Source organism: Ornithodoros turicata, chromosome 1 (genome assembly GCF_037126465.1).
Source record: "Ornithodoros turicata isolate Travis chromosome 1, ASM3712646v1, whole genome shotgun sequence".
Lineage (NCBI taxonomy): Eukaryota > Metazoa > Arthropoda > Arachnida > Ixodida > Argasidae > Ornithodoros > Ornithodoros turicata.
Genome location: NC_088201.1, coordinates 203,123,486 through 203,145,534, shown reverse-complemented (window position 1 = coordinate 203,145,534; position 22,049 = coordinate 203,123,486). Strand labels below are relative to the sequence as shown.

General features: G+C 46.4%; 1 protein-coding gene and 1 long non-coding RNA gene across 3 annotated transcripts in view; one reads left to right on the top strand and one right to left on the bottom strand.

The window, feature by feature from the left end:
• Positions 1–1,322: 1,322 nt before the first annotated feature.
• LOC135378965 (uncharacterized) lies at positions 1,323–21,298 on the bottom strand. Of its 2 annotated transcripts, none has more exons than XR_010418653.1 (3): positions 21,024–21,298; positions 3,093–3,888; positions 1,323–1,490 (listed from the first exon to the last, which is right to left on the bottom strand). It is a non-coding gene; the product is annotated as an uncharacterized LOC135378965 (long non-coding RNA). The 2 variants fall into 2 exon arrangements; XR_010418652.1 differs by lacking the exon at positions 21,024–21,298 and adding an exon at positions 17,969–18,045.
• The window catches only part of LOC135378964 (zinc finger protein 883-like), a 32,090-nt gene continuing 13,442 nt past the window's right edge, over positions 3,402–22,049 (top strand). Inside the window, exons 1-2 of the mRNA XM_064612162.1 lie at positions 3,402–3,833; positions 10,955–11,177. The gene's annotated coding sequence lies outside the window, so the exon portion shown is untranslated. The remainder of the gene's footprint in view (positions 3,834–10,954; positions 11,178–22,049) is intronic.

Sequence of the window (22,049 nt, the reverse complement as noted above, 5' to 3'; positions counted from 1 at the left end):
GAATAGTCCTCAGAAGAGAGGACGTGCTGGAAAAACTGGTACATGACAAACAGAAAACTGAAAAGCATTTCTGTGGCATCCGGCTTTTCGTACATATCTTGCCATTCAATCTGGTGTCGACCAATATCCTTGTCACAAAGGCAGTTTGTAATCATCACTGAAGTCAATGGAAATTGAAAATATCTGCAGCACCACCAACCGTATAATGCGTCAACTGCTCAGAGAGTCTTAGATCCTATTCACACTGACGGATTAAACACTTGGTGGCACTACACATATATTCAATTGCCGTTGGCTTCAATGGTCATTGAAGAGTGCCTGTGCAGCAGCTTTGGTACAGTGCTGGACAAAAGTTTACGGAACGCGCGAGCGGCGTATTTTCTCTGGGCAGAGACACCCTAGCGGCGAGCGGAAGCGGGCGAGTCCACGCGTTCAGAGGGATGAAAGAGTGCGCTTGTGGCGACCCACCGTGGTAGTAGGTAGTAGTGGTAACTTTGCTTTTGAGTGTAATGAACGCCAAAATGGCTTCGTTTTCGGTCTGCTGCACCGAGCGCGAGTGGAAATCCCTCCGCTATCGGAGAGATAACAGGGCGCTAAGATTAATTGAGGTGACAACGGGCTGCAGTGCCTAGCTTTTTTCTTTTTTTACGCCTCAGTGTAACGCAGCTGACATGGCCTGCGCAGAGCCCGGACTTAAACATCATCGAAAACGTCTTGGGCAGCCTGAAGAATAGGATGAGCAAGAGAGGGACGCCTACAAGGAGCCAGGACGCACTCTGGGAATTTATAGAAGCAGAGTGGTCCTTGCTACGTGAAGACGTTGACCTTGTCCGTCGGCTATACGCTTCCCTTCCTGTGCGTATGGCCCCAGTTATTGCTGCGAAAGGGGGCCGACAAAGTATTGAGACAGTATCGTCTCCCCTTGCCTGTTTTTTTTTTTTCTGTGTGTGTTCAAGGGTATACGCTCTTTTCTTCTGTTTTTGTCTAATAAAAAAAGAAAAACGCTGGGCACTGCGAGCCCGTTGTCACCTCAATTCATCTTAGCGCCCTGTTATCTCTCCGATAGCGGGGAGACTTCCTTCCCGCGATAGCCACTCGCACTCGGTGGAGCAGACCGAAAACGAAGCCATTTTGGCGTTCGTTACACTCAAAAGCAAAGTTACCACTACTACCACGGTGGGTCGCCACAAGCGCACTCTTTCATCCCTCTGAACGCGTGGACTCGCCCGCTTCCGCTCGACGCTAGGGTGTCTCTGCCCAGAGAAAATACGCCGCTCGCGCGTTCCGTAAACTTTTGTCCAGCACTGTACAAGTGCCCTAGACCATTTTGTGCCGGCCTCCTGAAACTGGGTCACAGTTGTGTCCCATTGGTTCCTGTCCTGCCAAAGGTGCAACATTGTAAGCCTCTGTTTTCACTTCTATGATTGGATCATCATTCAAAGAGTCCTTTCGAGGTTCTTCTTTAATAGGACACATCCCAGCTGTTGCTCCTGAAGTAAAACAGAAAAGAAGGAAAAGTAAGCCACATTGCAAAGCTTCAAGTCATGCGACGGCCACCTAAGTACGCTTTCTGAACCTATAGTTATGCCATACATTTTGCAACTATCGTTGCCACTTCTGGCCATCAAAGTACCGGCGGGGTGAATGGGGTAGAAGGGGAGTGGAGAAAATTCGAGATTTGGGTGAGGGAAATAGAGAGGTTCAGAGAAAGTTAGGTTGAACTCTGCAGGGGCATTCTTCAGGGTGTTCCTTGGGCATTCTTGCAAAATTGCAAATTTAAGTTCCCGTGGAATTTGTACAGATGCATAAAGCATATTACGCATTTACTCCAGCACGAAAGTAGTTGTGTGCTCAGCACAAGACAAAAAAAGCAAATTGCTCGTACAGGTTCCATGCCTTTTCTTTTCCTTTCTTCTACTTCAAACAAGATAGCTTTTATCTGATGATGCTAGACTGTGGGGGCTCCTCAACCCCCTCCCCCCCACGCACACACACACACATAATTAAGAAAGAGGAGAAGGCTAAAACTTCAAGTCACAGTCACCTCCGCCCACTTTTGAAGTCTGGTTACTCCCTGTATTGCAACTTACTTGTACAGTGCTGGAGAACGCTTGACGGAACATGACACTCTGAGGAAGGAATGCTCCGCAGCGTGTTCCATAAACTTTTGTCCAGCACTCTACATATTGCCATACAAGAACATCAGTCCACAAAGCCTCACTCAAAATATTGTGTCATTTGGAGCACTGCATGGGCTCGGGCTCACCCGAAAACCCGAGCCTGGCCTGTGGGCTGGGCCGCGTAAAGCTTTTTTGGGGGGCTGGGCTGGGCTCCGGTTAGACTATAATCGGTACGGGCCGAGCCCGTACATCGCCGGGCCTAGGTCGGGCTCTAGCCTGTGTTACCCCTTTGTTAGTTAGCAACGGTCAAATTTTGCAGCCTGATACAGCGGGCCGTGCCGTGTAGCCTTTAAATTTTTGAGGCTCAAGCCGGGCTTGGGCAGAGAAACTTAGAATCCTTTAGTCTTGGGCTGGGCTAGATGTGCGGCTGTCAGGCTGGGCCCGGGTGGGTAAATCAAAGGGAGGCCGGGCCGGGCCTAAAAATGTGCCCTGTGCAGTGCCCTATAGTATCATATGATGTGAGATAGCCAGACTTCACGCTGTGGTTCACACCTCCAGCCTAAGAAATATTGCATGGAACTTTCACTCTCAGAGTTCGTAGTACACAGTGGAGGGAGACCAAGGTGTGCGGGGGGGGGGGGGGGGGGGGGGGATCCTCCATATATCGGAGAGCGGCCCCATGATAACGCCCCAGGTGTCTGAACGTGCGGCTTGTAAGACGGTCGTTGGGGCAGTGCCCTTTGCGGTGCTGTAGCCGGGAAGATGTAACGTCAACCTCGATAGTTTGTGTAAAATTCATGCCAGCGCTGGCATCCAAGCTGTCTGTTAGCATTATCTCCTGATGATTTGAGCGTTTCATTTGTGGATGTAGCTCCAGAAATACCAAACCAAGGTTTGTTACCCCCAACTGCGTGTCTCCATCAGCAGAAGAGCAACTTGCGTTACTTGAGGCCGCTGAAAGCTTTAACTTACCCATTCAGAACCTCTGTCTTTTGTCGAACATCCTCACTTCTTTACGTTCTACGCGTTCTACAGTGTTGGAGTCATTTGAACGATTTGAACAGCATCAACGCTCATAGCGACATAGCAGACGACGCCAACTTTCGACGTCACCCGAGTTATTTGAACTTCGTGGGTTCTTGGGCATTCGAGTGTATTCTCCGCTAACAACGAAAATTTAATCAGATATGCGAGTAATAATTAACAATTGTGTTACTCTTAAAAATTTAACCCTATTTTATGCTATCTTACACTTAGCGCCATTCATCAACAACGGTGGTGCACAGCACTCGCTTGCACTGCCTGCGATTTGTAAACAAAGCCAGCTGTATTGGTTTGTTTAGTGAAATGGTAGACGTGTCTAACATCGCAAGCCGGCAGCCCAAGGGTACTTGCAAAACCTTCGAGTGTATACACTAAGCCCTATTAAGTTTCCTCCAGCCGATGGCAGTTGTGGTTTCGTTTGTGGCTTAAGAGTTGCAAGCAGCAGTTACTGACAGCGGGCAATACAGCCGCAACTGTAGCAGTACGAAGCACGAAGCGTCAGTCAATCGAACTGACGGACGATTCGTTTTGTGATAGATGTGCGCATGGATGTGCGAGATCACATGAGTAACTCGTTCAAACTGGAATCACTTACGAACGACACATCTCGTCACAAGTGGACAAGGTTCGAAAGGGAGAACAGTCTTCAGTAATACAGGGCAGCTTCAGGTATCACTCAGAAAGCACTCTTTACATTCCACTTTGAGGCATCATAAATGTGACACTGTGAATATAACAGTGGAAAAGTAGGTTAGTTGGACGTCGTAAATATTGAAAGGAAAGCTCATAGACATGAAGCTAGGACAGTGTGTAGGTCTCTGAATAGTGTCGCGGTTAGGAATGCTCTATTGGGAACTAGTCTGCTCCGAACCCTACTGGCTCCACACGACACAGGCGGGAAAACCTAAGCATCCACAGCCGGAAGGGGAGCCGAAGCTCCACACAACACATGCGGGAAAAACTTAGCCTCCACAGACGGAAGGGGAGTTTACCTCTTTCGCGACTTCCACAGCCGAGGGAAGATACAAGTCCTCACACAAGGCGGGAAGCGGTGCTAGAGAGGCAGAGTGACAAGAGGCGAGACAGTTTCCAGAGATCCAACAAACGACCCCCGGCAGTGGCCCAGGACGCTGCTTATATAGGTCCAGAGCATGGTCCGGTACCACTGCGGAGGCTACACTTTATTCAACTAAATATATACAAAACAAACACTTGGGGAGTGAGTGCGCGCCGGAAGGTGGTTTCGCGTTACAGTTACGAAAGGAGGAGAAAGTCGTTGGCGGGAAAGGCGAAAGTTGAACGAAGAGTTAGGCAATGATATTGGCAAACAGTTATATAGTAAGTCATGATAGTGGAATTGTCTGAATATGTGGTTATTGGAATTGTACTTTTAAAAAGGTGCTCAAAAATACCACACAAGTATAAGTATAAATTTAGTATGGCGCGACATCTTCCCCGTACAAAGAAAGAGTGTCCCCACTCTTAGGCAGCTTGAGTACAAATCAATATTCTACACAGTAAGCATTCTGCACAGGTAATAATAACAATAAAACTACAGGTGCACTTCAAACACGACAATATAACTCATGTCCAATACTCAATAATATAAAAAGTCTGGTCGCTCAGTGCGTCGCGCGTGACGTCGAGGTCGGCAATCTGAGTTCCCAATTGGGCGCGCTTGCGGAAGGCTAGTCACATGTCGGGAATCCGCTTCGTCGTCCGACGCGTCGTTAGCGCTGAAGAACTCGTCATCCCCCGATTCATCCTCACTGCCGCTTACATTGCCGTGGTTGGAACCTTCGTTTTCCTCCGGAGCTTCATTGCCTTCTGATTCTTCCCGTAATTCCCACGTCGGGTAATACGGCTTCAGACGAGAAACATTAACAATGTCAGTTCTTCTACCGGTTCTGTTCTCAATTTCCCAGTCGTTCTCGGCTGTTTGCCGGACGAGGCGGAATGGACCATGATAGCAATGAAGGAGCTTTGTTGTCCGTTTCTTTGACCTCGGCGGTGACCAAACATAGACGAAGTCTCCAGGCTGGAAGTTTTGGCCCCGTCTACGTTGGTCGTAGCGCTCCTTGTTCTTCTCTTGTGCGTTTCTCTCTCTTTCAGCGACGATTTCCCGTGCAAGCTGGAGCCGCTGTTGTATGATTTCCGGATCTTGAGAGGAAGGCTCATTGTAACGGTTCTGCAGGGCCACGTCAATAGGAAATGCAGGCTCGTATCCGTGCAGGAGGAAGAATGGCGTGTGCCCTGTCGTCTCCTGCTGTGACGAGTTATAGGCGAACAACACATAGGGAAGAAACTCATCCCAGTCCTGATGGTTGGACGACACATACATGCTTATCATATCGACAAGCGTCTTGTTGAATCTTTCACAGAGTCCATTTGTTTGCGGATGGTAGGCCGTCGTGGTCGCGTGATTTGTCTTCAGCAGCGCCAGTATTCCTTTCATCATCGTAGCCACGAAGTGCTGTCCACGGTCCGTGATTAATTTATCCGGGGCGCCATGTCTCAGCACGATGTTCTCGATGAACCCTTTTGCCGCCTCAGATGCAGTGGCTGCCGGCGTAGCAACGGCTTCCGCAAACTTAGAGTGGTAATCCGTCATCACAAGGATGTAACGGTTACCGTTCCTAGACTTCGTAAAGGGGCCCAGGAAATCCATTCCAACCTGCTGAAAGGGGCGTGAAACAGGAGGAATGGGTTGTAAGAACCCCGCTGGCTTGAGAGGAGGAGCCTTCCGTGTCTGGCAGTCCTTGCATCCCATGACGTACTTTGTAACGTCGGAAAACATCTTCGGCCAGAAAAATCTGCTTCGTACCTTTTCCCAGGTGCGCTTGATACCCAAATGCGCTGCCGTTATATCATCATGGCAAGCTCGAAGTATTTCGGGACGTAGGCACCCGGGAACAACGAGCACGAACCTCGTTTCTTCTTCATTCTTTGCTCTACGGTAGAGTACACCGTCGACCATCCGGAATGCCCTGGCTGTTCTTTTTACCTTCCGATCAACCGGGTCATCCGGGTTTTCCAAATGTCGAATTATTCTGGCCAAGAATGGATCTCCTTTCTGCTGCTCCGCAATGTTCCCTTGATCCGTGACCAGAAGCGGTAGGACAGATTCATCACTTTCCGGTGCTGGATCATAAGGAAGGCGGGATAAGGCATCGGCGTTGTTATTCTTTCGACCTGCTCGATGGCGTAGCGTGATATTGAATTCTTGAAGTAGCAGGGACCAACGGATGAGTCGTCCGTTGGAATTTTTCACATTCATCAGCCAGATGAGGCTGGACTGGTCGGTCACAACTGTAAACGAACTGCCGAATATGTATGGTCGAAATTGGCGGCAGGCATACACAACAGCAAGGCACTCCTTTTCCGTAGTGCTGTAGTTGCTCTCAGCTCGATTAAGGTGACGGCTGGCGTAGGCTATCACACGTTCTTCGGTACCGTCCCTCTGCACGAGGACAGCGCCAATACCATAGTCGCAGGCGTCCGTGTGAATTTCCGTCGGCTTTGTTGGGTCGAAGTGGCAGAGCACAGGTTGAGAGACAAGGCGTTGCTTAAGGGTTGCCATAGCTGTTTCGCACTCGGCTGTCCACGCAAATGGCACACCCTTCCTCGTGAGGTTTGTCAGGGGTCGGGCTATACGTGCAAAGTCTTTGATGAAGCGCCGATAGTAGTTGCCGATCCCTAGGAAGCTTTGGACCTGTTTCTTGTTTTTTGGCGATGGTATCTCCTGGATAGCTGCAATCTTGGTCGGATCCGGTCTAATATGTTCCCCGTCGAGTACGTGTCCGAGGTATTTGATCTCCTTCTCCGCGAATTTGCACTTGTCTAATTTTAGGCGCAGGTTAGCATTATCCAGGGCCCGGAACACCTGTTCGAGATCCGTCAAATGGGCTTCCATCGTCCTGGAGAAGATGACAATGTCGTCCAGGTACGCCAAGCACACTCTCCAAAGGAGACCACCAAGTGCCTTGTTAATCATCCTCTGAAAAGTGGCCGGCGCGTTGCACAGTCCGAATGGGACCGCATTAAATTCGAAAAGTCCTGCATTACAAGCGAAAGCTGTCTTTTCCTTGTCTTCTTCTCGGATACCGACCTGCCAATAGCCGGACGTCAAGTCTAGGGTTGTAAAGTACTTGGCGCCTTGTAGAACGTCGAGGATGTCATCTATACGCGGCAACGGGTGTACGTCCCTCTTCGTAACGGCATTGACTTTCCGGAAGTCGACGCAGAAACGCCACGTCCCGTTTGGTTTTCGCACTAGGACCACCGGAGAAGCCCACGGGCTGTTCGATTCCCGAATGACACCGTCCGCCAGCATTTCATCCACCTGAGCCCTGATTACTTCTCGTTCGTAGGGAGAGCAACGATAGGGATGCTGCTTTATGGGCGCCGCATTACCGGTGTCTATCGCGTGCTCCGCCAAATGCGTCCGACGAATAGGGTTGTCCTTTCTTGTGAACAGGTGGGAGAATTTGGAAAGCAGGCTGTGTAGCGCGGCTTGATCCTGGGCTGATACGTGGGGTCCAAACCGAATGTCTCCGTCGTCTTTTGGCGTTCCTTCTTGGGGTGCCACTACGCAGAGCTGGGTATTCAATACGGAGGTGGCCAATCCAATTTTGCTATGGGCGTGAATGATGATGGGCGAGGAGGTTGAATTTGCAACGCGAACGAATCCCTTCTGCTGTTGCACGTTCGTGATAGTACGTGCTACTGATAAACCGTTGGACAGTTTAGGGTACGACTCGACAAGTTGTAGCCCATCATTTTGAACCTTTACTTGCAGAACCACTTCCGTTCCCGATTCGATACGCACTTGGGAAACATTATATACGGGCGTCACTTTATTTACACAATTTGCATTACGCTCACTAAGGTTAATAGAAAAGGTTTCTTGGTTAATGTGCAGCTCGTGATTATAAAAGTCAATAACAACGTTAGCGTCCCTACAAAACGGTATTCCCCCCAGAACGTCATACTGGAAGTCCTTCAAAACGATAAAAGACATGGGAAGAATTAAACTGTTCGAAAATTCCACATTCAAAACACATTGTCCTGCTGGTTGTGCCAAATCGCCACTGACTGTCTTGATGAACACATGCGGTGCTGGCTGTACAGTCACAGAAGATAACGATGATAAAAAATGGGAAGATATAATGTTCACTGCTGACCCTGTGTCCACTATAAAGTTTGCAACGTGTCCTTGTACATTCACAGGTAGCTTCAACAGTTCATTTTTCGAAAGCGTTGCGGTAGGGCGGCCAGACGTGCCCCTTACATCTGGCCGTTCCCGTTTCCCGCTACGGGCAAATTTCGTGGGGGTAGGTCTCGCTGAGCCGAGCTCAGTTGTTCGTCTCGCATTCTTTTATGGCATTGTCGGTAAATGTGACCCCGTCTGTGACAATAGTCACACACGGGCCTGCCATCGTCGCTTCGCCCTCTTCCTGCCGGGGGCCACCGCGCTTGGGTGCGACGAAGATGGACCTCCATGGCAGCCAGTCGCTTTTCGAGGGAGCGCAGGGATGCCCCAAGGTCATCTTGTGGTTGCGGGCGTTGATGGTTTGAGCCGCTTGGTGCGGATTCCACGAAGGCGCTGTGGAGCAGTGTGGGATGGGGAACGGTGGCTGGTGGTGGCGACGACCCTGCGTTGACTGTCGCTTGAGCGAGGCCGAGCTGCTGCAACCCCTGTGGAAAATGCGTCGCTGGGAGAGACATGATGTTTGCTTGGCTGATGCGTTGCAAAGTGTGCAGAAAATCGGCGCACGTCGATGGATTGACGAGGAGCATTTTCTGCATATCTTCTGGGCGCAGTCCCTTCATGAGGTGCCGCAGTTTGCACGCCTCAGTCATTTGTGGGTCCACCCGAGCACAGAGCTGAAGCACGTCGTAGAAATACTGCTCCGGTGTCTCCAGTGGACGGTGTGTGCGGCCGCACAGATGTAAGTGGAATAATTCCGTCGTTTGCCGCCCACCGAAGTTCTGCGTGAGTTCGTGTTTCCACTGTTCCCAGGTGAGCTGTGCTCCCGTTAGCATCTTGGTGGTATACCACTTCCGTGCGTCGCCGTCGAGTGCGAGGTATAGGCACTTAACTTTTGCTTCTTGATCCCACCCGTTGATCCCCGAAACGTGTTCGTACCAGGTCAGCCACTCGGATACGCTCTCATCGGGACCTCCTTTAAAGGTGGGTGCTCCCACGGCCGGTCGTGCTGATGGGGTTGCCATTATATTGGGCGCTTGTTTACTTTTCTTGCTGGGCATGAGTTTTGATTAGTTCTTCTGCGAGTTCGAATAGGCGGTTGAAATGATGATCTATTTTGTTCCGGCGTTCTTCTTCGGATGTTTTGGATGGGAAACGAATCGGTTGTGCGGGTTTTGGGCGTGTTGCTTGCAAAAGGCGGCGACGACGGTTACGTTTCTGACTCGCCGTTAAAGCGTGAACACTGATCGCGTCTTGGGGAGTCGCTCTCATGGTAGATTAGGGATAATTGCCCCGCACCTCCACCACTTTTGTCGCGGTTAGGAATGCTCTATTGGGAACTAGTCTGCTCCGAACCCTACTGGCTCCACACGACACAGGCGGGAAAACCTAAGCATCCACAGCCGGAAGGGGAGCCGAAGCTCCACACAACACATGCGGGAAAAACTTAGCCTCCACAGACGGAAGGGGAGTTTACCTCTTTCGCGACTTCCACAGCCGAGGGAAGATACAAGTCCTCACACAAGGCGGGAAGCGGTGCTAGAGAGGCAGAGTGACAAGAGGCGAGACAGTTTCCAGAGATCCAACAAACGACCCCCGGCAGTGGCCCAGGACGCTGCTTATATAGGTCCAGAGCATGGTCCGGTACCACTGCGGAGGCTACACTTTATTCAACTAAATATATACAAAACAAACACTTGGGGAGTGAGTGCGCGCCGGAAGGTGGTTTCGCGTTACAGTTACGAAAGGAGGAGAAAGTCGTTGGCGGGAAAGGCGAAAGTTGAACGAAGAGTTAGGCAATGATATTGGCAAACAGTTATATAGTAAGTCATGATAGTGGAATTGTCTGAATATGTGGTTATTGGAATTGTACTTTTAAAAAGGTGCTCAAAAATACCACACAAGTATAAGTATAAATTTAGTATGGCGCGACAATAGCCTGGGGGTTCAAAATGCCATTTTCAAGGTCTGGAAAACGTGATATTTTTATACACTCCTTAAAAACTCTCGACGTTGCGTTTTTGCTTTTTTTTTTTTAATTGTTTTCATAGAGGTGCTCGCGCAAATTACGCTTTGCCGTAGTCTGAACCGTAGCTTCGAAGCCACAGGAGTTGGCATTCTTTATTGTAATAGGAATCGGCAGCGAGAAATGAACGACACCCACTTGTTAATAAATGTTTATTTCTGCACCATAATCTGCTCAGTAGTTCTCAATATGGCGCGTGCGAACTGATATTGTGCAGCTCCCATGTATTATCTCATGTGGTACCTGTCATTTATAAATATTTCTGCGAAGTCTTGAAGCCTAGGTCATGAACTGTGTTTTACATCTCAGACAAAATGATAGCTCAGCCCTTAAGAGGTCCTTGAAAGACACTTCAATTTTTGTTCCAAAATTCAGTGGCATGAGAAACCTCTGTTGCAATCGGAATTTCACATCCAGTGATTCCAATTGGAGATGTCATCTCCTCTGCCTTGCTGGGAGCCATCATTTTCACCTTTTTGAGCATAAGGCAACAGTTGATAGGTATTTTATTATAATGCTCTCTCACCAATTTCTCTCTCTCATGCATCTTTCCAGGACAACATTTTTACTCATCATTAACAAAGAGCTGCCTGTGTCTCAGAGTCATCAAGTTGCAGCCTCTTAGATTGAAAGCTACAATAGATGTAGCTCTCACCAGAGTTCAGTGGTCATCCCGTGGGAGTGAAATTGGAAGCTCCTGATGATGCATGCCTGCTAGAAGAGGGCCAGATCCAGCTACAGCACCGCAACAACTCTCCACCAGGAAGCAATAGTTGTGGTAAATTTTTTCTAAATTACATATTCAAGTGGTGAATGTTCTCGAAGATCATGTCATGAGGGTTCGGTAAGCTGTGTCCTTCTGAGACAAGCCAATATTCACAAAGTGATATCGTGGAACGTGTTATAGTAATATCCCTTCTGACAGGCGATCAAGCTTATGGCCTTTACGGTTATGGACTTAAGTGAATACAGTCATTAAGTTTTTGCCACACGATAGGCCTCATGGCCTTTGCGACAAAACTGAGATGTGAAGGCAATGGGGTTATCACAACAGTTTACAGAGTTCTCTCGACAAAATGTGAAAGCTTCATTACGAGATACCGCAAACGGCAAGCACAGATTGCCCTCAATTCGAAACAAAACCTTTTTTATGGGAGATAAGGTGTTGTTGACTTTTCTTTTGCATTCTACACCCCGTGCCTTTCTTACGCATTTTTACACTTGGCTCGTTCTTTATCTCCTGTGTTCAGTTCGTTGTGACACCCTCAAACCGCCGCACACGGCATTGCTTGTCGTCTGCACCCAAAAAGCCAGGCCAGAGTAAAACAGAAACAGGTGACGACGAGACACAGGGTAGCCAGAACATGGTTAGACGCCACTCAACAAAACATCCAAAGCACTACGAAACAAATGTCGTTTGCTGTTGTATTTTCTAATTGACCAAATATGAACCAAGCAGTGCTTCTGGTTGCTCGTACTAACAAGAATAAAAAAAAAACGTGATTTCACTGCATCCCATTCAGTGTATTCAGATGTGTTCATCAGTGCAGACACCGTTGGCAAAACACCTTCATGTATACCGTCTGACAGCTTCCCAGGCTTTAAAGGAGCATGAAAGTGGCATCTAACATGACCTGGAACCCTGCTTCATCTGTGAAGTTGTCCACAAGGAGCCACAATGCAAAATATTTTTGCTCTGCGGCGTATTGTCAATGCTCAATAAAAGTTACAAAAGACAGTCAGTGAAATCAGTCGCGCAGAAGCTGCTCAGGACATTTTATCTTCGTTTCTTTTTTTTTTTTTTCCTTCTGGGCTCACCCGCCGCTTATACATGCTTGAGCTGTGTCGTTGGACGTCATTGGTCCTGTGATACGTCACGACGTCTTCTGATTCACCGATGCGCTCTTTGGATGTGGAGAGGGTTTTTGAAAGGTGGGCGGAGCAGTGCATTGCGCGTGCTCTGTGGGTTCCATGCGCTCGTCGTTCTTTCGCAGGAGCACCAAACTTTTTCGATGCATTTTTGTCTCGTTAATATGGAAACTCGCTTTTCGGACAATGGACGGTCCGGCAAGGTACAGACCATATGCAGTCCACGTATTTTTGTCTCGTTATTAGGCACGGTCTTGGTATGGAGGGCAAGCCTTTCCCCACATTCTACGGGAGAACTTTTGAAAGTAGGACGTTCTCTTGCGTAGGGACCTATGCCCTCTCCTTCGCAACCGTCCACAAGAACTATAAGAGGAAAGGGAGTTATTTGCGGATATGAAGAGCCTGGAAAATCCTGTATGATGTCATGACATTTCCAAACACGTCCACGGGCGATTGACCCTCGTGCAGGAAGCTGTGCCTTTCATTAAGCCATAGCCTTCTATATACAGGCTTCGCCAAGATAAACTTCGGGGTTTGTAACGAGGATAAAACAAATAAGAACAGTGTCGGAAAGCGAAAGTAGATGTTAGAGGACGTATTATGCCCCAAAATTTTATGTCAATAATGCCGCTTGGTCTGTTTCTCTGCGGATAAATCGTGAAAATTAAAAAAAACGCCGCTGCCTAAACGGCTATACCTGTGTTTCGGCTTCTTTACGTGAGATGGTGAAGCGGTCGAACGCGGCGTTCCAGAGTACGACTCTGCATTCAGTTCCACTTGGTTTCGATGTCGTCTGCAACGCCGCGCTCGACAGTTTTGCCACCTGACGGAAAGGAGCTGAAACACAGGTATAGCCGACTAGTCAGCAGTGGTTTTCTAATTTTCACGGTTTATCCGCAGAGAAAGGGACCAAATGGCAGTATCGACATAAAATTTTGGGGCATAATACGGCCTCTAACATCTATTTTAGCTTCACGACACTGTTCTTATTTGTTTTATCTTCGTTACAAACCCCGAAGTTTATCTTGGTGAACCCTGTACTTCAATGCCTGCCCAGTTGAGGCAGAACGGCCGTTCAACGCACTATGCGGTGGCGGCGCCACATGCCTGGGGTTGTGATAATCATATCGCTGCGCTTGCTGGCATGTGATGTTTGACTTGATACCTCAAAATAAACAGAGAGCATAGAAATTTCCCAATTCATATCTATAGTGACAGGCTTGCAAGCAGATGAGGGTATTGGTTGACACCAGACAGACAGAACAAGCTGGCAGGCAGACGACGCTGCAGTCATACGCGAAACCGAAACATCACGCGCCAGAAAACGGAGCGACATGATCGTCATACCCTGTGCATGTGGCGCCACTACAGTGGATGGCCGGTTCGCATGGGTTCCGCTTCGACTGGGCAGGCGTTGAAGTATATAGGAGGCTATGGTTAAGCATAGTGCAGTCACTCAGCAGCTTATGAGAACAGAGGCAGCACAGTTGTGAAGGCAAGTTGTCAGGCTCTGGCGTCCACGTCTTCAGCAACGCCGAGCGAACGGTCAAGTCTACTATGGCTGGAGTGGGACTACAGACGACTCTTAATTCTTGGAGGAAAAATGAGCTGCAGGCTCTACGTGTTGCCGACGTTTTGCTAATGTGCTACCAAGTATGTCTTCAAGTGGGCACTAATTCGGGAATTTTTCCAATAAACCTTCCGCATTGTTTTTGTTATTTCCTTGGTATTCGATAATATGGACAATTCGATTTATGGATGATTTTGGTCGGGGACGAAAGTGTCCATATTAACGAGGCACGACTGTATACTGCCTTCTTGTAATGTAAACTTAAAGACGCACTGAGGTGACCCCCAAATTTTTTAGTTTTTGTTTTTCTGTGCGGTTGTTCTCCAAAGAATAAAATGAGTTCCTGCGAAAGAACGATGAGCATAGCTGATCTACAGAGCGAGCATGAGACCTCTGTTCCGTACACCTTTGAAAAATCTCTTTCATAGTGAAAACGGTGCTCCGCAGGGTGAGAGGGCATCGTGACGCATGCTACTCTCCTCACATGCCCAGTGACGCACAGTTCAAGCATGTATAAGTGGCGCGTGAACTGGGAAGAAAATACAAATAAAAAAAAGCACGGAGCCGTCACTACTTCATTAGCGCATTGTGTCGGCTGTACTCGACCGCTTTCTCAGATTGTTTCTGTTTTTTTCTTTTTTTTGTAAATTTTATTACACAGGTGTGACGCACCACAGAGCGAAAATATTCTGCATGGTGACTCCTGGTGCACAGCCTGACAGATGAGGCTGGAGTTCGAGCCACGCTAAAGGTCACCTCGTGGCTCAGTTAAAGGGAGACTCCACGACAATCTGAATAAGTTGCATACATTCTTCCGAAGTGGGAAATGAAGTTGGTTCTGCAGTCGGGGAGTCGTTAGTTGCCAAAAGAGCTGGGAAGCTCAAAACGAAACCGAAAACTTATGAAGGTTCCCTCTCCTACCTCGTTGCATCATTCAATTAAATTTTCATATCACTTAATTCTCACACCAATCTGTTTGCTTCTTAGATGTAGCCGCCTCTCTTAGGTCGGGCTCGCTTGTTACTGGAGTTCTTTAAAAACCCACAGATCGACGCAAGTATCTCCATTTTTGACAGTTACCACCAGGGTGTCAGAGCTAACCGGAACCGAAAACAGAAAAAAAACACGCTATTTTGGTGCGAACCGGAACGGAATCAAAACCGTATACGTTTGTTTTGCTCAGGAGGGAAACCGAAAAATATATTTAACGGTTTTCGGTCCAAGAAAAAACTTCGCCGGTTTGGACTACGGATAGGCGAATGAAACAGACGTCGTGGGCTCTGAAGTCATGTCATGGATACTATATGAGGGTTACAGTTACGGTGGAATGTATGTCGGTATAGTATGACCCTTAGGCTCCCTTTGTAATGGTTTATAGTTTGCGCACGCACACAGACTTCGAGGTACATGTGACTCTCTAGCAATGTGTCGTTTTAATTTGATTGCAATCTTAATCTTAATCTTGCAATTTTAATTTGATCCCCCCAAACTCTCCCCAACTAAACAGCGACCCAAGGGGGCTGCATAACGGCTTCTCTATCGATAATGTCGGGCAACGCGTCCCTTGTTTGAGAGCAGCTATGTTGAATACATTTACGTATACGCGAGGGCAAGCCCGTGCAAAGTGGCAACTCTTTTGTGGACAGGACACGAAGAAAATAAAACGGAGCCGTCGAGCGCGTTTGTGAATGAAGTGTCGATTTGTGTCGTACTCGTGCTGTGGTGCATACTGGCTAGACAGTAGCAACAGATATTCGGATGGGACGCAATCGCTCCAACCTAGCAAGAAAGTACTTTACGTATGACATCACGACAAACAAGTTCGTTTGTAGCATGCGTTTCAATAAAGGAGAAAGCCCATTTGAACAGACAGTAACCTCCAGGAACCAGGAGCTACCAATTTCACAGCTGTCTATTGATATTAAATACCGTGTATGGAGAATAAACGGGTTTACATTTTGTAACATTGATTTTTTTTGTGGGGATGAATATTCCCAGCAGAACCGGAACTGGTTAAAAACCGGTATGAACAGTTATTTTTTTGCTCCGGAGCAGAACCGGTACCAGATCGTTTATGGTGTAACCGGAACGAAAAACGGAACGAAAAACGTTTCGGTTCAACAACCTGGTTACCACCCACATGAAACAGAAAAGTAACGTACCTTATAGACAGTTTTTGCGTTTAAAACATATATGCTCAGACCAGGAAGATTCTTCTAGACATGCATGCGACATGACTAAAAACTTCCTAAACCGTGGTTATCCTTTCCCTCTAGTCAGTGATGCCCTCTGCAAGTCAAACTTAAAGGAAAGAGATGTCCTACTAGCACCTAAAACTACAATAGAAAGCCCAAATTTAGTTTTTACCACTCAGCTCCATAAATCTCTCAATGACTGTAAAACAATCCAAACCTGCCATTTGAATATCCTTCACGCTGAAATAGTGCAGTGCACAAATACTCCGAGAAGACAGACTAACTTACGTAACCTACTCGTGTCGTCAAAGATTCACCAGCGACCCCCAAGATGTGCTCAATGTGGCAAAACACGATGCGAGGCCTGTAAATTTATTGTTTCGTGTAGACAGATTGATAGCTACAAAAACAACTTCACTTTTAAAATAAAACACTCTCTTAACTGTAATTCATATAATGTATGCTACATAATCTTCTGCACCAAATGTCACGTTCAGTATGTCGGAGAAACGTCTAATTCCACGCGGGAACGGTTTTTACGGACACAAAGGAGACATTGTTCATCAGTGATCAACCCCTGTTTCCTCGCATTTTAACCTTCCTGAGCACGCCTTTAACACCCACTTAAAGATTGTCATCTTAGAGTCGGGCGGCTTTCATGACAACAACAAACGCAAGAACGGAGAGTCATTTTTAATTGCTAGATTCCAGTCCTTGACTCCCCATGGTCTCAATGTTTCTTCTGGCCCACGTTATCACCTTGTTTCCCCGCTTTCCCCAAAGGTCCCAAAACATTGCCCGCCAGTATTATATTATACAGTATAACGCATCCCCCTTTTTTTACCAACTCCTGGGCCCTCTGTCTTTAAACTGTGGTACATATACACCTTGTGTTCTCAACAGACACGTTACAATTCCTCCAGATTTTAGTTTTCTTTGCTTATTACTTTTTCATTAGTATTTTTTTAAATCCATTTTAAGAATGTACCACTTTTGCAAAACTCTTGATAACCGATAGCCTTTTATCAGCTTCTTTACGTTATAACACAGGCTAAACACGAGTGCTGTATTCACGAGTATTTCTTCCAGCGGTCTTCTTTACCATGTTCGCTCATCTGAGATCTCTCAGCGGTTTTTGTCTCCGGTAACACTCCTACTGTACATCGCCTTCTTTCGTATTTTCTTTTTTGCGCCCTCAGTCCTCTCTAAGAACAATTTGTATTTCCTCCTTACCACCTTCTCTGTCCCCTTTCTCTGATGTGCATTAGTGTAATTATCTCTACCAAATGTTCAATGTATCACACCCGATAAAGGCAACGGTTGTTCGTGATATAATGCCAATAGGACACAATAAATAACCTGCACTAAGGATAGAACTTACATGTCAATCAAATCTCAAAGAGGAATTAATGCGATGAAAGGTGAAAGTGACTGGAAAGGTTGGCCAGCTGTAGGTCTCGAACCCACATCTTCTGAATTCCCGGTCCAGGGCTCTTACCAGTACCAATCCAGTAGATGTGGGTTCGAGTCCTACAGCTGGCTAACCTTTTCAGTGATTTTCATCTTTCATCGTTAATTTCTTAGGCAATTTGAGGCATTGTATGTGTTTGTCCTTGCTATGTTGTTCCAGCCTCAGAACATCAGTTCTCTCAGGAGTCAATGTGTACACTCAAATTCTTAGTATCAAACAACTTGTTCAGTAGCTAGATAATTCAGGGTATTCAAGATAAAGAAGTGCATTTCTGTGGTCGTTATATATTGTTGCATATCGCCTTGCTGGTTTTAGTGCAAAATATTTGTTAAACAGCGTATGACAGAACAAGTGCTCTACATAATGCAAAACTGTATGGCACTGCACTGATAGGCACCTCAGCAAAAATTTTTTCTGGTTTTCGTAAGAGCTGATTTGATTCAAAGCATATTTAGTTCGCTCACGTGATCTCGATATCATTGAGAATTCGTCGTGTGTCGTCCACCAGAGCTGTACACGTTACCCCAAAAAAGGAACGAAATACGTTACTCGTTCCTTCAAGAAAATAGTAACTAAATACGTTACCCGTTACTCACAAATAAAAGGAGCGCGTTCTTGTTATTTCAAAATAACGAGTTACTTCTATACGTTACATTTGCATACCAGACAGCAGAAATACGAAAGCATCACCTATCTATATCGCCTACCTATGTTGTCTTGTATGTTGTAGTGTCTCATGTACACTGGCGACTCGCGCTTGCATCAAATAAGCCCAAGGCTAAATGTACACCATACGGAGAAGTGAACAGGGTTGGAGGCGGTGATCCGTATGAGGGATTTTAAGGGAAAGACGGGAGTCCATTCACAAGGAGGCCTTCACATGATCCTTGACATTGATTGTGCTGAAACACTGTGGACATTAGAGCAATGAGAAAGGCGTTGCTCTCTGGTACTATATCCTTTTCCCTTCGCTGGAGATTTTTCCGCATGCTTGAGCCTCATAGAATACCGCCATGTGCTCGGGAGAAACCACAACTGGCAGTCGTCGTTGGTGACAGTGAGCAAAAAGAAAAGTAGAAAGGAACGAGTAACTTGCAGTAACACGTTACCAATTCTGGTAATTAGGTACGTTCCTAGTTATATTTTTTAGAAAGTAACTAAGTCGCTACTTAGTTACCAAAAATAGTAACGCATTCCTTGTAACGCGTTACGTACAGCTCTGTCGTCCACCCATTCTGTTTCGGCGCCTGTGGCTGTTATTATTTACACGCTGTACACCTGTGGTGATGAATTAAGACAAGGATTTGCAAGCAAAATGTAACGGAGCAAAAAGGACAGCAAGCTTGCTGAAGGCTGGCAATGGCGGAAGGCCACGTGGCCTCAATATGGCGGCACCCAGAGATGTATGGAGAAAACTGTCTATATTCGGGGTGTGTGTATGTGTGTTTCTTTCCTTTTTTTTTCTGGACAGATTTTTCATTAAAAAAACTATAAGGGACACGCTGTTTTCACTTCAGTCATCTCTGTGCCTGCAGACATTCTTGACTATATGTTGCTCAACTGTAAAAAATCATTATTTAACTTTTCAATTACAAAAGCTACAAAGTTGTCCCAAAGCGAACATCTCTTCCTTTCAGTGACCTGATATCGCAGCCGTCTTAGGAACAGAAATCTGGTCGATAGATAGTTTGCAAAAAATTTGTGAAGGAACACCTTTTTTTTTCAATGAAAAGATGGCTAGGAAGCAAGCGAGCTGGTGAAGATGATGCATAATGTAAAAAACCCCGAGACTAGGGAACACGAAGGGTTGTTCCCTAGTCTCGGGGTTTTTTACATTATGCACCTTTTTTTTGTTCATTACACATCTCTAGAGACTCATCTTTCCGTCACATCCAATGTGAGAACGTGTGACAGAGCCTGCTGCATCAAAGATGCCGCCTCATGTGTTGAAGATGAGCTTGCCGAAACAAAACAGAGACACATGCATCGTGTGCCACTATCGGAACTGCCCTTATCTGGGGATGCATTTTCTTTTTCCTTTTTATCTTTTTCCAGGACGCAAGAGGCAACAGTGTACCCTTTAACTCTCTCACATTGGGGGTGAAGGAAAGGCAGGAATTTGAAGATGTGCAATGAACGAAATAAAGAAAAAAAATGGGGTTCCTCCACAAACATTTTGTGAATAATCTACCGAACAGATTTTTGTTCCGAAAATGGCTACGATTTCAGGTCACCAAAAGGAACAGATGTTCTCACTGGGACAACTTCGTAGCTCATATAATTAAATAGTGAAATAACAATTTTTAGGTAATTAGTAATTTGACAGTTGAGTAACATATGGCCAAAAACATCTGCCAGCCCTGACATGACTGAAGTGAAAACAGCATGTCACTTAGTTTTTTTATGAGAAATCAGTCTCAAATAAATAAATAAATAAAACACACACCCTGTGTTTGGTGTTTTAAAGTTATTGTGCTGTGTGATTTGTAACATATTCAAGCAGTTTCCATTTTTTCGACATCAATATTCATCCAAAAAGAATATGGCAGCGAACTAATGCGGGGACATGGGTAGTTAACTTCGACACAGTGTTACAGTGTGGCAACATTGTGACATTAGTGAATAAGGCCCTCAATAATGGATGGTCACTGGCATCATTGGTAAAATGGCTGCTTACAATGGCATGTAAATACTATGGGTCTGTCAGAGAAGAAACTCAAAGATGGTATTGCTTGCAGCCTGCTAATCCACGTTCCAGCGCGCATGCTATGTCACTCTTCTTATGCAACTAATTCCTGCTTTCTTAACCTCCTTCTATTGTAAAATGCTTCCTTTGTTCACTCATTTCTCTGACGTATAAACAACCTCCAGGGATGGGAACTCTTTGCCTATGTCTCTGGGATGCACTTCGCAGTATGAGATGGCTGGCAGACAAAAAAAGAAAAACGTTTTCATGAAGCATGTCAGTTTGCGTGCATTAAAAACTGAAACTGGTGAACACAATATGGCCGACAACGGCAGTGGCCGGCACCACTTGTAGGTCGTTGAAACTGCAACTGGGCATGAAAGAACTGATGTTCTGAGGCTGGAACAACATAGAAGGGACAAATACATACAAGGCCTCAAATTGCCTAAGAAATTAACAATGAAAGATGAAGGTTACTGTTAGCCTAAAAAAGTAGCTTAGCAAAAGTGTTAGCTTAGCTCAATTGGTAGAGCCCTGGACCGGCAATCCAGAAGATGTGGGTTCGAGTCCTACAGCTGGCTAACCTTTTCAGTGACTTTCATCTTTCATTGCAACTAGGCGTCTCTGGACTCAAAGGATTACAGAGGGTCGTCCAAAAAGTTTTTCAATGAAGACGTCTGATGAAAGTGTGTGTGTCGTTTTACCGAATGGCGCTAAAGGTTTTGATGTGCGTAGTTTCTTTCCCAGAAGAAAACTCATAAACACTGGTCCGCGCCTTCACCTTTAATTCAGCACTCCGGGCATTACAAGGAGGACAAGGAAGGCCACGTCACCTATGATGTTATAAGGAGAACTCTTTCTGGTTCACCGATCAGTGGGGGTTAGCGCCTTGTCCCTTTGCCACTGCAAACCAGGTTTGCCAGTTCTCCGGGGGCTTTGGGGGTAGATCAAGCGGACGAATGATTACCGAACGAGGAGAAAGGCTTTTTCAGAACCCAGCACAGCCGAGTTACAACATTTCTCTAGACCAATCAGCAAGCGTTCTCCTTATAGTGCCAGTGCGAGGTTCCAGGCAGATCACAGGCTGGCACTGCTCTTCACCGCCGTTGCGCACAGTCGCTTTTTGTGACGTACTTAAATTAAATTTATGCAACAATCAAGACCCTGTGGTGTGGATTACTTCTCACGGTGTATCTTACTGGCCTATTCTGCAGTTTTATAGAAAGAAAACAGGGTGTTAAAAATGACTTCTGTGCTACTTGAAGTGTGCAGCAGATACACTCACATATTGATTAAAGAGGTAACACAGCCCAGTGTTTCTCGTGAAGGATCACAGTCCACTTTGTAGGCACGCTGACAGGCCTTCCATAAATAATGTCTTTGTCATTTCTAGTGTGCAAAAAATGTAATACTTGTTCATAGGCTGGCTATAGCCCTGTCCTTCGAACATCAGACCTATCGTTTAGAGTTCACCACTGACACGGACAGATGCGAGGCCCCAGAAAAAAACCTGGAAATTTTTGGGAAAAAAACAGTTCTTCTGTTTATTTTGTTGTTTTTTCTCGTCAGAGGAAAAATAGACCAAAATTTCCAGGCGACAAAATTAAAAAATTAAATTTTCGCGCCTTTTATGCGTTACAGCCCGCCAACAGTGCCTTAGGTGCCTCTAATCCGCCAACAACCACCAACCTAGAGCTGTGTCTGGCCGTACCAAGCGATCGCCATCGTGTTCGTATGATGTCGGAGTTCTGGTTGTTGTGGACAGGTTGTTCTAATTACCTATCGCTGAGTAGACAGCAGTCTCATGGGATGCTCTGCTCCGCATTTATGCCTAGAGGACGAACACTACTAAAGCTTCT